Source organism: Ruditapes philippinarum, unplaced genomic scaffold (genome assembly GCF_026571515.1).
Source record: "Ruditapes philippinarum isolate M1 unplaced genomic scaffold, ASM2657151v2 ctg1137_1_1_1_1, whole genome shotgun sequence".
NCBI lineage: Eukaryota > Metazoa > Mollusca > Bivalvia > Venerida > Veneridae > Ruditapes > Ruditapes philippinarum.
Window position 1 is genome coordinate 36408 of NW_026854891.1, and position 12438 is coordinate 48845.

General features: G+C 31.1%; 1 protein-coding gene across 2 annotated transcripts in view; it reads right to left on the reverse strand.

Annotated features, from left to right (window-relative positions):
* The window catches only part of LOC132741432 (deoxynucleoside triphosphate triphosphohydrolase SAMHD1-like), a 57464-nt gene that overhangs the window by 22989 nt on the left and 22037 nt on the right, over nt 1–12438 (reverse strand). The window lies entirely within an intron of this gene.

Below are 12438 nucleotides of genomic sequence, written 5' to 3' on the forward strand. Positions count from 1 at the left end.
GACAATTAAAGGTTAACAATAAGGACATTACAATGTAAATAAACTCTGGCACGAGTATAGATGACAGTTTTGTATTATCTACGGATACGTTTAATTCTTCACCGTCGTTTCTGATTTCTTTAATAGAGTGCATGTTTTAATGTGCATTTTTATTTCTTGGTCACCCTTTCCTCAAAGTTCCATAAATGTAAGCACCGGTAACCAATATTTTCAACATTTGCCTTCTCTTTCTTAGTTTTATGGCTTCATATCTTATCTAAACTTTTATTTGACAATGTAATACATTTCTAGAAGAATATCTGTAATATGCTGGTGAATACACTGGTGAAATTTAGGCTAAACATTCTCTCATAATCAAAAATGTGTGAGTTTATTTACGAGATCATTTAGGTTCAGTTTTCATTGGCTGTTAGTTATAAATAAATGTGTAATACCTTATTAGATGTTATGTAATGCATTTTTGTTCAGTCGATTGCACTCTTGATAGTTTATGTTGCAAAGATATGTGCTTTGAAGGTTAATAATACATTTGTAGAATCAAGTGCAGAGGATGATAAATCTGACAGAGACATTTCAATGCAGGAACAGCCTATACTTTCATTGACTTCACAGACAAGTAACAGAACCAATACACCTGTATGAAAATATTGAAATTACAGTGGAAGAGGAAAAGACTACATAAATGTATTGGATCTTAAAGGCGAGTTTAACTCGGCTTCCTACTGAAAGCATAAACAAAGACAAACTTGGCTGTATTCAAATTGTTTCAAAAACGTTCAATATTTCAATGACATAAAGATTGCAAACATGTAGTGATAAATTACAGTTTGGACCAGCTTATTTTACTTTTATGAAAAGCCATCGTTATTCTCTTGTTTTAATTCAATTGTGCTATTGAAAAACTATGAGAAATAATAGATTCTTAACTATTTAAATTTACTTAAAAATTTCTGATAGACAAAATGATCATGTTAATGTTACAATATATTTTTTGACGTGTTTGTTTAAAATCCATCTTTTATATAATTTTTATAATTATCTTGTTAACAAACACACTTAAAAGTGAACTTTTAGGTTGGTTATTTTTTTCTATTTCTTTTTGCAATTACCGCAAGTAAAACAAATGAGCAAATCTGCCTTCGTATTTGCCAGAATCATCCAATGAAAGTCATTACTATTTCTATCAGGGTTCTAGAGGTTTGACAAGTTCAATTGACAAGACAATGGTAAACAGTTCTAAGACATCTGATGGTGTAAAGCTTCTATGATATGATATGAAGCATTTTAAGTTACCTTTCTTACAACGTGTATATCACTTTATATTGCAGAGTATATTTACATTAATATAATTTCATAACAACTACATGTATATAATTCATAACAGAACTTTTAATTATAATTGTGCTTTTATATTAATTGCTTTCCCCGAAAAAATATTTTATATAGATTTTGATTTTTTACAGGCGTATTTTTATTTTAAATAACGGTGTATACAAGAAAATATTAGCTTACTGGTCTAATTATTGTGACTAAATATACTTTTTATGTGGTGTTATAATCAATAAGTGTATTTTGTTTTCGTTTTAATTGTAAATAAAAGAGTTCTTTAAAAATAAAAAATCATAATTTTCTTGTAATTTTGTTTATGTTTAGCTCCCCGGAAAACAAAATTATGACAAAATGAATTGAAAATGGTTATATATATGTTAACCATAAAGCAAAGTTAGTTTGTTGAATGTTGTAACATGACCAATTTGAAAAAAAAACAATATTTAACATTGTCCACATTTAACCCATTACTTCATGAGCATTTTGTGAAAAATGGCTGTTTTTATTGAAAAGTCTCCCTTTACAAGTTCAAATTGCTATAAAACTATAAAAACTGCTTCAATACTAATCAAACTTGGCACAAATGTTGACTGGACCATTGCCTTTGTAACAACATGCCCAGGCTTAAATTTCCTGTTACCATGGCAACGAGGGGACATCTCAAAATTGCCAAAAATCACTATTTTGCGTTGATTTTTTCCATCAAGATTGATTTCAAAATGCTGCAACTTCTAAATGGATTGAAATAGAGTCAAATGCTTTTCAGCGTTGGTTACACGTTACCTTATGATCGATCTGGGGTCATTTTTGGCCTCTCAAATGTCCAAAATTTTCTTGTGCCTCCTTCTGGCAACCCCCCTGATGTATCTTTTGGTTGGGGGCCGCGCCGAAAATGTGGCCACTTTTTTAAACAGCATTTCTCAAACAAAAAACAAGTGTTGGGGCCTAAATAAGGCATTTTTTCACCATTTGAGACGACAAAAAAAGGGGAAAATGCGTTAAAAGGCGGGTATATCGGATAATGGGTTAAACAGTGCCTTAGTCCATCAATTTTAAATGGATGGGATCGCGAAAAGTATGTATTAGGAAGATGAAGATTACGTTATATCATTAGCTCCATAAGAAATACATCTGAATCTCCAATATCTGGCAAGTTAACTGAATATATTTCTTCAAAACAGCTTTACAAGTTAACCTAAACACTCTTTTCTTAAGGCAATGAAATAAAAAGACGGCCGTCCAGCAATATATTGATTAATCTGTTTTCTATCATGTGGTTTTAATGCCTTTATCATAAATTATAAAAATCAGAATGTAACACAGGCATACTGCAAAAAACTAAGAAATTACATGCGGAAGGCATTACAGTGACTCAAATTTAGGATACCGCAGTTCATCATGTCGATAAACAAATACTAACAACACTTTGTATTAATAATGCCCAAGTAACTCAAAAATCTTTCAATGATTTTATTCATCGACTTTCCAATTATAACACAATAATTGACATGTTACTCATCATGCTTTTTTAACATCTACTAAAGTAACATTTTCTTGAGTCAAATCTAAAGCTTTGTAGAATTAAGGTATAAATGTACGGTCTACAATCACCAGAACAAGTAGTAACTTTTTTAGATAGAACTAAACGGTTCCATGCATGCTTTGGACTATGAAGTGTGTATACTCTCCCAGTACGTTTAACGTTTATCAGAATAATTAAACTACTGGTAATTCGAGACGTGACTGGTATATATATTTTTTTTCTGAAAATCTATATATCTATGTTTTGAAAACCATTACCTAGATTATTTTTTAACAAAACATTATAGCATTATTTTCAAAATGCGAACTTAAAACTGACCATTGTGATTTAAATGTAAAAACAAAGACGTTCATGACATTACAAGGCCTCCGTTTAAAAATACCATTAAGCTCTATAGTTATAGGGTAGGGTCAATATCATTTAATGAACAAATATTATAATATACATGTTATATGGTAGCTGTATCTAAGCTTGAACAGGGATATACATGTATAAATAATTAAGCAAGCAGTTATATTTGGTAGCTCAAATTTAAATTACCGAACAAGATTTAATGACAGAAAAAATTGTAATATTTGCTTAGTTAAACATTTCTATAAAGTTCACAGGTCTATGGTTTGGAAAAGTTGCAGATGCCTGCAAAGATATATACTTATTTTTCTGCTTAGTAAAACGAATATTAAACATGTACATGTATAAATGTAACAAGTTCCAAGTTTTCAGTCAAAGTCTTCATAAATGATACTGAGTACATGTACTTCCTTGACCAATGCTGTTTCAAGCGGCCTCATTGTAACATATAAACACATTGGAAGAAGGACATAAAAAGTCAACATTTACTTTCAGGCAATTAATCGGGTATTAGACATGAGTAGCAGAAGGCATTTATCAATTAAGGTAACAGTAAGCATTAAACAGTCGCTGTAAGCATGAAGCAGTTTTAAAGTAAGCAGTTAACAGTAGGCAGTTGACTGTAAGCAGTTGACAGTAGGCAGTTGACAGTAAACAGTAGGCTGTCGTTTATGGAATTCCGTAATAAATAGTTTCGAGTTGATCAAAAATTCATTATACAAGGGAAGCCCACTAAAATTCATTCTAGGGCAACAATAAATTTATAAAAAGGGCTATAAACAGGAGTTCAATTAGGGGATTCGGAAGTTGATTTATTTTGAAAAGATATTTATCAATAATAGCTTAGTAAAGTTCTCAGAGCATAAATGTTGCTGATGCCGAATCATCAAGCATTAGAACTGATATCAATCAGTGTGCACCCAAAACTATTTATCAATGAAAATTCATGCTCAAAAATACGTACTTTCTTCGTTCATTTAGTCGTAAAAACACTTACAACAACACGTTGTTTGCAAAATAACTTGTATTGGTCCGTTTATATATTGGCGGTAGACAACCTCGTTTTGTAGTTCGTTTATGATTTTATATACAGTTAAGTTTTACATATTGATTTTACGAACCTTCAAAATATAGGTGGTGAAAAAAACAATTGGATTTAAAGATTGCATGTAATAACATAATTATTGCACAATGCACAAATAATACTTTTATTTATAAGTTTTTGCCTTTACCGGTAAAACTATTTCTTAATTTATAGACAATTAAAGGTTAACAATAAGGACATTACAATGTAAATAAACTCTGGCACGAGTATAGATGACAGTTTTGTATTATCTACGGATACGTTTAATTCTTCACCGTCGTTTCTGATTTCTTTAATAGAGTGCATGTTTTAATGTGCATTTTTATTTCTTGGTCACCCTTTCCTCAAAGTTCCATAAATGTAAGCACCGGCAACCAATATTTTCAAACATTTGCCTTCTCTTCTTAGTTTTATGGCTTCATATCTTATCTGCTCTTTCCTTCTCGTCTTTCACGAAGATGACACTGGGATTGATTTTCTTGCATTGTAGAGGCTCTGTCGAGCTTTTGTGTAATTAGGGATACCGGATATGTTCAGCATTATTTGTCGGCCATACTGCTCAAGGTCATCATTTGCGTCGTTTGCATTTTTTGCAAGTACGAAGAACGATTACTTCGTCGCATAAGAGAGAAATCACATCCATCCCTTAATGCTCGTGTGTTTGTCTAAACAATTAGTTTAAATATAATTCTTTTCCGTCACGAGTAAAGTCAACTTTTAATTTTATTATTATTTTTCTAAATCTTTTTATTCTTGAACACATGTTACTAGGTGTTGAATCAGAATATGAATCAGAGTCTGATATTTCAGAATGTAATGGAGAGTTGATTGAAGTAAAATAATTTTCCCTGAAAACGCCTGTTTCCGTTTCAGTTTCAATGTCTTGTTTAATTTTTTATCTTTTGAGTGTATCTTTTGATCATCTAAAAATGACCTGGTTTTGAGATGATTTATATCTTTTTCGCTTTACTTCACTTTTTCCATTTCCAAGCATCAGGTTTTGTTTTATTCATTCGATGATACACGCATTGTTAAAGAAATCGTATGGACATTTTTTAATTATTGTACATACAAAAGAAACATTGATCATTATTCAGTTGGTGGGGCTGGCGCTAAGTAAATAGGTTTACCGAGATCTATTTGTGTCTATAAATGTTTTCCGTTCAATAAATCTATTATAAATCCTTCATGCGTCAATTGTGTTTGATAAACATCGCTTACAGCACTTTATCCAAGATTTTCCCCACCAAAGTAACAGTTAATTCAAAAACACAGTAAAGCAAAACAATAATAAAACAGATTAAATTGAAGTCTATGTTTTCAGATATTACAGGTATCTCTTCTTCGTCATCAAATGGCTGCTCTCCAGTTATATCATCAGCTGATGCAGGTTCGGATAAGGGTTTAGGTGTACGTTCATCTGAATGTCCCTGTGTGTCTGAGCCTTCCGGGTCGTTTGGCACCCTTACTTTCGGTTTTGTTTGATGAAATTCGCCCTAAAAATGTAACTATCGTTTAGTTACTACTCTTTGTTAAGTTCATTATGATGCATTATGCCTTATGAACGATTTTTGTTATTTCTTTAGAAAGGGCAGACACGAGTTTCGTAACACTAAAATCATGGTTTAAGAACATGCATGTTATCTGAAGAAAGTAGCGTTAGATGTGAAATTAATTGTCATGAAAGTAGCATAATGTAAAACAAAGAAGTAGGTCGACTTCAATACAAAGTACTGAATCACCATAACTGTGATTCCACCATTAAAGTAACAATTACAAATAGTTGAAAAAGTATAAATAAAAGAAAATATTGCTCTCTGTTCATACCGATATCCCTTCTCCGTCATAAAATGGTGGCTGCTCTCCAGGTATATTCTCAGTTGATTCAGGTTCATGTATGGGTATAGGTGTACGTGCATCTGAATGTCCCTGTGTGTTTGAGCCTACCGGTTCGCGTGACGCTCTTATTTTCGGTTGTGTTTGATGAAATTTGCCCTACAAAATGTAACTTTCGTTTAATTAACTATTCTTTGTTAAGTTCGATCTGATGCATTAAAACTGTCAAATGTTGTATAAATATGGTACAATGTCCTCGCTTTTTCTAGTTTTACCCAATTTGACGTATTGTGTGCCGAATTAACATTTTAAAATGTTGACATTTAAATATAAGATACTTATTTCTTTCTCTAAAAATCTTGTCTTGTAATCATCATCAGCAGTTTACAGAATGATCGTGTAACATAACTTTTTGCAAGACGTTTTAATGCTTAGAAACTGCATGAAAACGAAATAATAGGAATGAAACACTGACAGACGTTCCAATGCAGTATGAAAATATTTATATATTGATTCAACTTATTCAATGGCTATAAGGCAATTGAACCTTTCCTCTCAGACGACACAATCATTTCTTGATGATCGATCACAAATTCAACATGTCACAATTACACGTATTTGTTGGAATAATCCATTTGTATTGTTTCTTAAAGGCACATTGTGCCTTATGTAAAGCTTTTTTTTTTGTTTCTTTGGATGGTTGTTGGTTGTTGCTCTCCAGTAATATTCTCAACTGATGCAGGTTCGGGTAAGGGTTTAGGTGTACGTTCATCTGAATGTTCATGTGTGTCTGAACCTTCCGGCTCGTTTGACGCCCTTACTTTCGGTTTTGTTTGATGAAATTTGCCCTACAAATTGTAACGTTTCTTTAAGTTAGCTATATTCTTTGTTAAGTTTGATATGATGCATTTAAACTGTCACATTTTGTATAAATATGTTTACAATGTCCTAGCTTATTTTAGTTATACCGAATCTGTCCTATTGTTTGCCGAATTAAGATTTGTTTTTTAAATGACATCTAAATATAAGATACTAATTTCTTCCTTTAAACATCTTGTCTTGTAATCGTCATAAGCAGATTCCAGCATGGTCATGTAACAGAGTTTTTTTAAAGGAGTTTGGATGCAAAAAATGCATGAAAACTACGAAATGAATAAAACTGGCAAATAACCAAAGGCAATTTGAAAATATTCATATATTTATTTTCACTGTTGCTTCAGGGCACATTATGCCTAATGTAACGAATTTTTCTTTTGATTTCTCAAGAAAAGGCAGACATGCGTTTCATAAAACTTAAAAAATGGTCTTAGAATATGTTAGATGCATGTTATCTGCAGACAGTAGCGCTAAATGTGAAATGAATTGTCATAAGAGTAGCATAAAATAATCAAAATAGTATTAATTATCAAAAAGCAACAAAGGAAAAAAAGATTGATCAGGTAAATGGCTATAAAAGCAAACACAAAAAAATTAACACAATCTTTAGAGAAATAAAGATAAAAGCATTTCTAAGGCATATTTGACTTTAAGTATTTTATGTATTTTCTCTACAAAGCTTGATAATAATATGTTTGATAAAGGAAAAGGGAAAGAGTTTGGAGGTGGATGAATTGATTTAAATATGATTTGTAACTTAAAATTGAATTTATGCTACTCGCAGAGGATGTAAACGACACTTTCTGTTTATCATCTGTGTCATCATTAACTGTATATCTTTTAAATCATTCATTACCTCTGGATCGGTACATTGATTGTCTTTACACCACTCTTCAAACGCTTGTGTCACTTTACACACGATTTCCTTTCCAAAATCGTCCTTATTACAATAGATACGTATAATGCTCTCCTCAAAAGTGTCGGGAAGAACATACGAAACCTGTTAAATACAAATAGTCACACTGTCCGTGAAACTGCTTATTTAATGGACCTGCTTAAAAGATCTTGAGTTATCAGAAGACATTAGAGAAGAAGTTTAAATACTCAAACGTGACTTTTAATCTCATTAACCCAAAAGACAAATAGGTTTAACTGGTGTGACATATTATCAGAGAATACAATAAATTGAAATCAACGTGACTTCTACATGCGAATCGGACAATTAATCTAAACAATCTTAATGAACAGGGTCAATCAAACCGAGCCTACAACATTTTTAATTTTGCCTGGTTGGACTTTCTTTAGGGATTCTTATTTTCTATAGTTTAATTTGCATAGCTAACGAACATTAAAAATTAATGCCAAAAATACCTCCAGTTGTAAAATATTAAGCTTGTTTTGGTCTATAATTTCTGCATAATGATATACAAATTAAGATACTTTTAAAATACGTGTGATTTTTACCATACTTTCTTCTTTAAATATTACTTCCTAAAATATTACGTTCAACTTAGTTTTTATATTGTCTATAAAGTATAAATTATTCCACCAATTGTTTTTATTCTTATATTTTTTTTCTTATTACCAAGATGACAAATGTAAGTTTGAATATAGAAATCAACTCCAATGTTGTTTAATTTGAAAAATATACAACGTTCGATTCAAAAGTCTTCAACAGGTACAATGGCAAATGAAAGTGGCTTATGTTATAATTTTGGCAACAAACCTGTTCCTTTTTTAGTTTGAAAGCTCTGTCCATTTCGTACTTGTTGTAAAATCGTACTTTATCCAAAGGGTTTTTATTTTCCATACCATAGTTAAATTCCACAACCTAAAATAATAAATTGATATGTTTGAGATTATTTTGCTATAAATTGTATTACAAATTGAAAAATAATGTTTAATTAAAACGTTATTTTGAAAACAGGGTACAGTATGAACAGCCTAATATGGCAGCGAAAGAAATCTGATTGGATAAATGATAACAAATATAAATGTCGTCCATAAAAGAAATGTTGTATATCTTTAAAAAGTGACATTTTTAGAATGTCTCTTGAGATATCTATTTATAGTATTATAAGATGAATATAATAACTTTTGAATATTGTTTCAAATGGGAATTTATTTATTTATTTATTTATTTATTTATTTATTTATTTATTTATTTATTTATTAATTAATTTATTTATTTATTTATAAAACATGTTGTTGCTTTTTTCTTAAAGATCTTAATTTATAAATAAATATTATATTTTCTTTTTGTCCGTACTAACATCAACGATAATAAAATTTTCTGGAACACTTTTGTCTTTTAAACAATTTTTCAGTCCATCTAATACGTCCGCCTTTGTTAGTTTTTGATCCTGAAATAGAAAAAAGGAACTCTAAAGGTAACCGCTGTACATAAATGGGAATGGTACTTGTTTGGTTAATGCTTATACTTACATAATGGAGAATATTAATTTATGTTTTTTAATGGACTCAAGTAAGGCTTCTATTTGTTTACGTTCTCAGACTCAAGAAAATACTTCTATGACTACCGTAATTATTAACATATGCTTCGCTAACTGTTAAATCCGGCAATAGTCCGTCTACATAAATTAGCAAGCGCATTAATTTCTTATCCTTTTCAAAAAATAGACAAATATTCTATGACTACCGTAATTATTAACATATGCTTCGCTAACTGTCAAATCCGGCAATAGTCCGTCTACATAAATTAGCAAGCGCATTAATTTCTTATCCTTTTCAAAAAATAGACAAATATTTCCGGGTTGATCAAATATCATTATACAAGTTGAGCCTACCAAACTTCCTTCTAGGGCAACACTTCATTCATAAAAAATGTTATAAATAGGAGTATAAGTAGAGGATCCGGATGCAGATTTATCTTGCAAACTATTTATTGGTAACAGCTTAATAAAGTTCTCAGAGAATAAATTTTTGCTGATGCCGAATCATCATTTATTTCTGATATTCATCATCAAACCTGTTGAGTAATGAAAACCCATGGTCGCTCAATAATACTTGCTTTCTTCGTTCATTTAATCATTAAACAGTAACACAGTACGTTGTTTGCTTTAACTTTGAAACGGGCTGTCACATACCAACAATTCAATCCTGAAATATTCTACAACTAGTCTCGGAGTCCCTTCCCCTTACACTACTTTCCGTAGTAAAAAAGGCAGGCAATCACACCAGACTAGACTGTGCGGTACATTAATTATGCAAAAAACATAAAGTTCGTTTGGACGGAGGAGCACTATGTAATAATTACAGAAAACGAAGAAAAAATTAAAACAAGAAAAATGTCATTTATAACATAGTTGATTATGAATAGCATATTTGACATTTTGTTCATGAACTTTTCTTTGTTTGTTCAATGATCACAAATTTCTGTTTTCTGTGGACTGCTATTGGTACTTTGTTTACCTTTGTTTTGTTTGTTTGTTTCATTTTACGCCTTTTCCCAACAGTATTTCAGTCATATAGGCGGGTAGTTTCCTAACCATCATTCCTGGAGAGTTACACCAGTACTAGACTACCTTCCTCCGTGCTAAACTACGAAAGCAAGTTAGAAGGACGAATTATGCAGAAAAGAAACGTTTGTAATAAAGTATTTTGTCTACAATATGAAACAAATGCACATCGATTTGCTTCTGTTAATTTGTTAATTTGAAAAAATGCTGTATCCAGAAGTCAACAAAATTGTTTATGTACGTAGAAATTATAACTAGGTGACGGCAGGTCATACGATTTACTACACACTTTCACACATGCGTGTACAAATATGTTATAAAATGTTATCAGGGTGTATGGAGGAACTACAGGTCAAAATACCGGGGTCTATTGTTAATATACGAAATACAAAAATACAAAGCTTGAAGAAATGTTAATATTTTAGCAGCAAGAAGGTGTATGACTTGCGAATTGATATCGGAGTTAAAATATTGAAGGTCTTTGACTTTTTACTAAAATATATTAAAAAATGAAATTGTGCATCAGTTGAAAAGTTGTGGCGTAGATATTCAATACTTATTGTAAAAAGAATCATATCTGACAATTCTGTACTCAATACTGTTGTACACAATATTGAAAAAAATCAACAAATTATTTTTATTCAGGTTAATATGTAACTTTCTTTTGTTATGACGCTTTTTGTCTTGACAAACAGAAAAGTTGTTGATAATTATTAAAAAGAGTAAATGGCTCAGGTAAAAGCACTCGTATGTCATGTTAACAAATACTCGTTTTGTGAAACAAACAAATTCAGCTCATTCAGTGCTTTCATTTGACATAAAGTGACAAAGTGATATTTAGCCAAGTGTACCAATTGATAATGAATGTATGGATCAATAACTAAGGTACAAAATATTTCAACTTCGGTCCACTTTGTTTTTCAAGAATAAATTCATTTATACTGCAAAATGGCCCACAAATGAAAAGTGATTAAGCAGTTTTTATTCAAATTGGCTTGAAATGGCAATTGATTTTCATTTCAATACGTATCCTTTTATAAATTTTGGTTATTTTTCCCTTTAAAATGTTCGAGTTGATTTAAAAATGGCCAGAACGAAAAATTACAATTTCAATGACCGAGTGAGGACTGTGTAAATGACAATCATCATCTCTTTGCGATTTATATATGTTAGATCAAATACCCAAAATGTTTGGGTTTGTCTGTATTTACTCAATGCCCATGGAATTATAAACAAAACAACCCGCCATAAAAGCGATCATTGATTGATGGTATGAAGAACAGATTTATACCAATGTCAAGACGTCCTAATAAGGCGGGGTTACTACATTCATTTGACACATCGTTCCAAACTCTTAATTATTCAGTATTATACTTAATATATTAGTGACACAATGTACTTGTCTGTGCAATTAAGAAGGGCATTTTTGAAGATTGCAGTGATAACATTGTTTGGCAAATGATGTTGAACAGTAAGTTTGATTATCTATCTTTTAACCAACCACGGATCGTGATAGCCTTTTTCAGCAAATTATTGCGACTTACTGTAGCATCATAAAAATGAATTGCAAAAGTATATGCTATCATAAAAAAAATGCATACTATCAGTAAAATCAGTATAAAAAATATGCCTGTTTACCCTACAGTGTGTTTGGGAAACACATTTATACAGTCTTCTGTTCATGATATTTTGTATCAGTTGATACGCTATGTCAAGTTTTGATTCGTCCTTGCCTCCTGAGTCTTCTTCCTCCTTTTTATGCAAAATCAACTGGAGGACATCATCTGTCAAAAGTGTGAATGCATCCATGTCGTCCACGGTTTCCGTTATTCTAAACCAACGAAAGTAAACTAACTAATTAACTGAATAATAAAATGCAAAGAAATGAATAAAATGATTATCAATTTGCGTCCAGTAAAAATATTCTTTGTTAAGCTTTT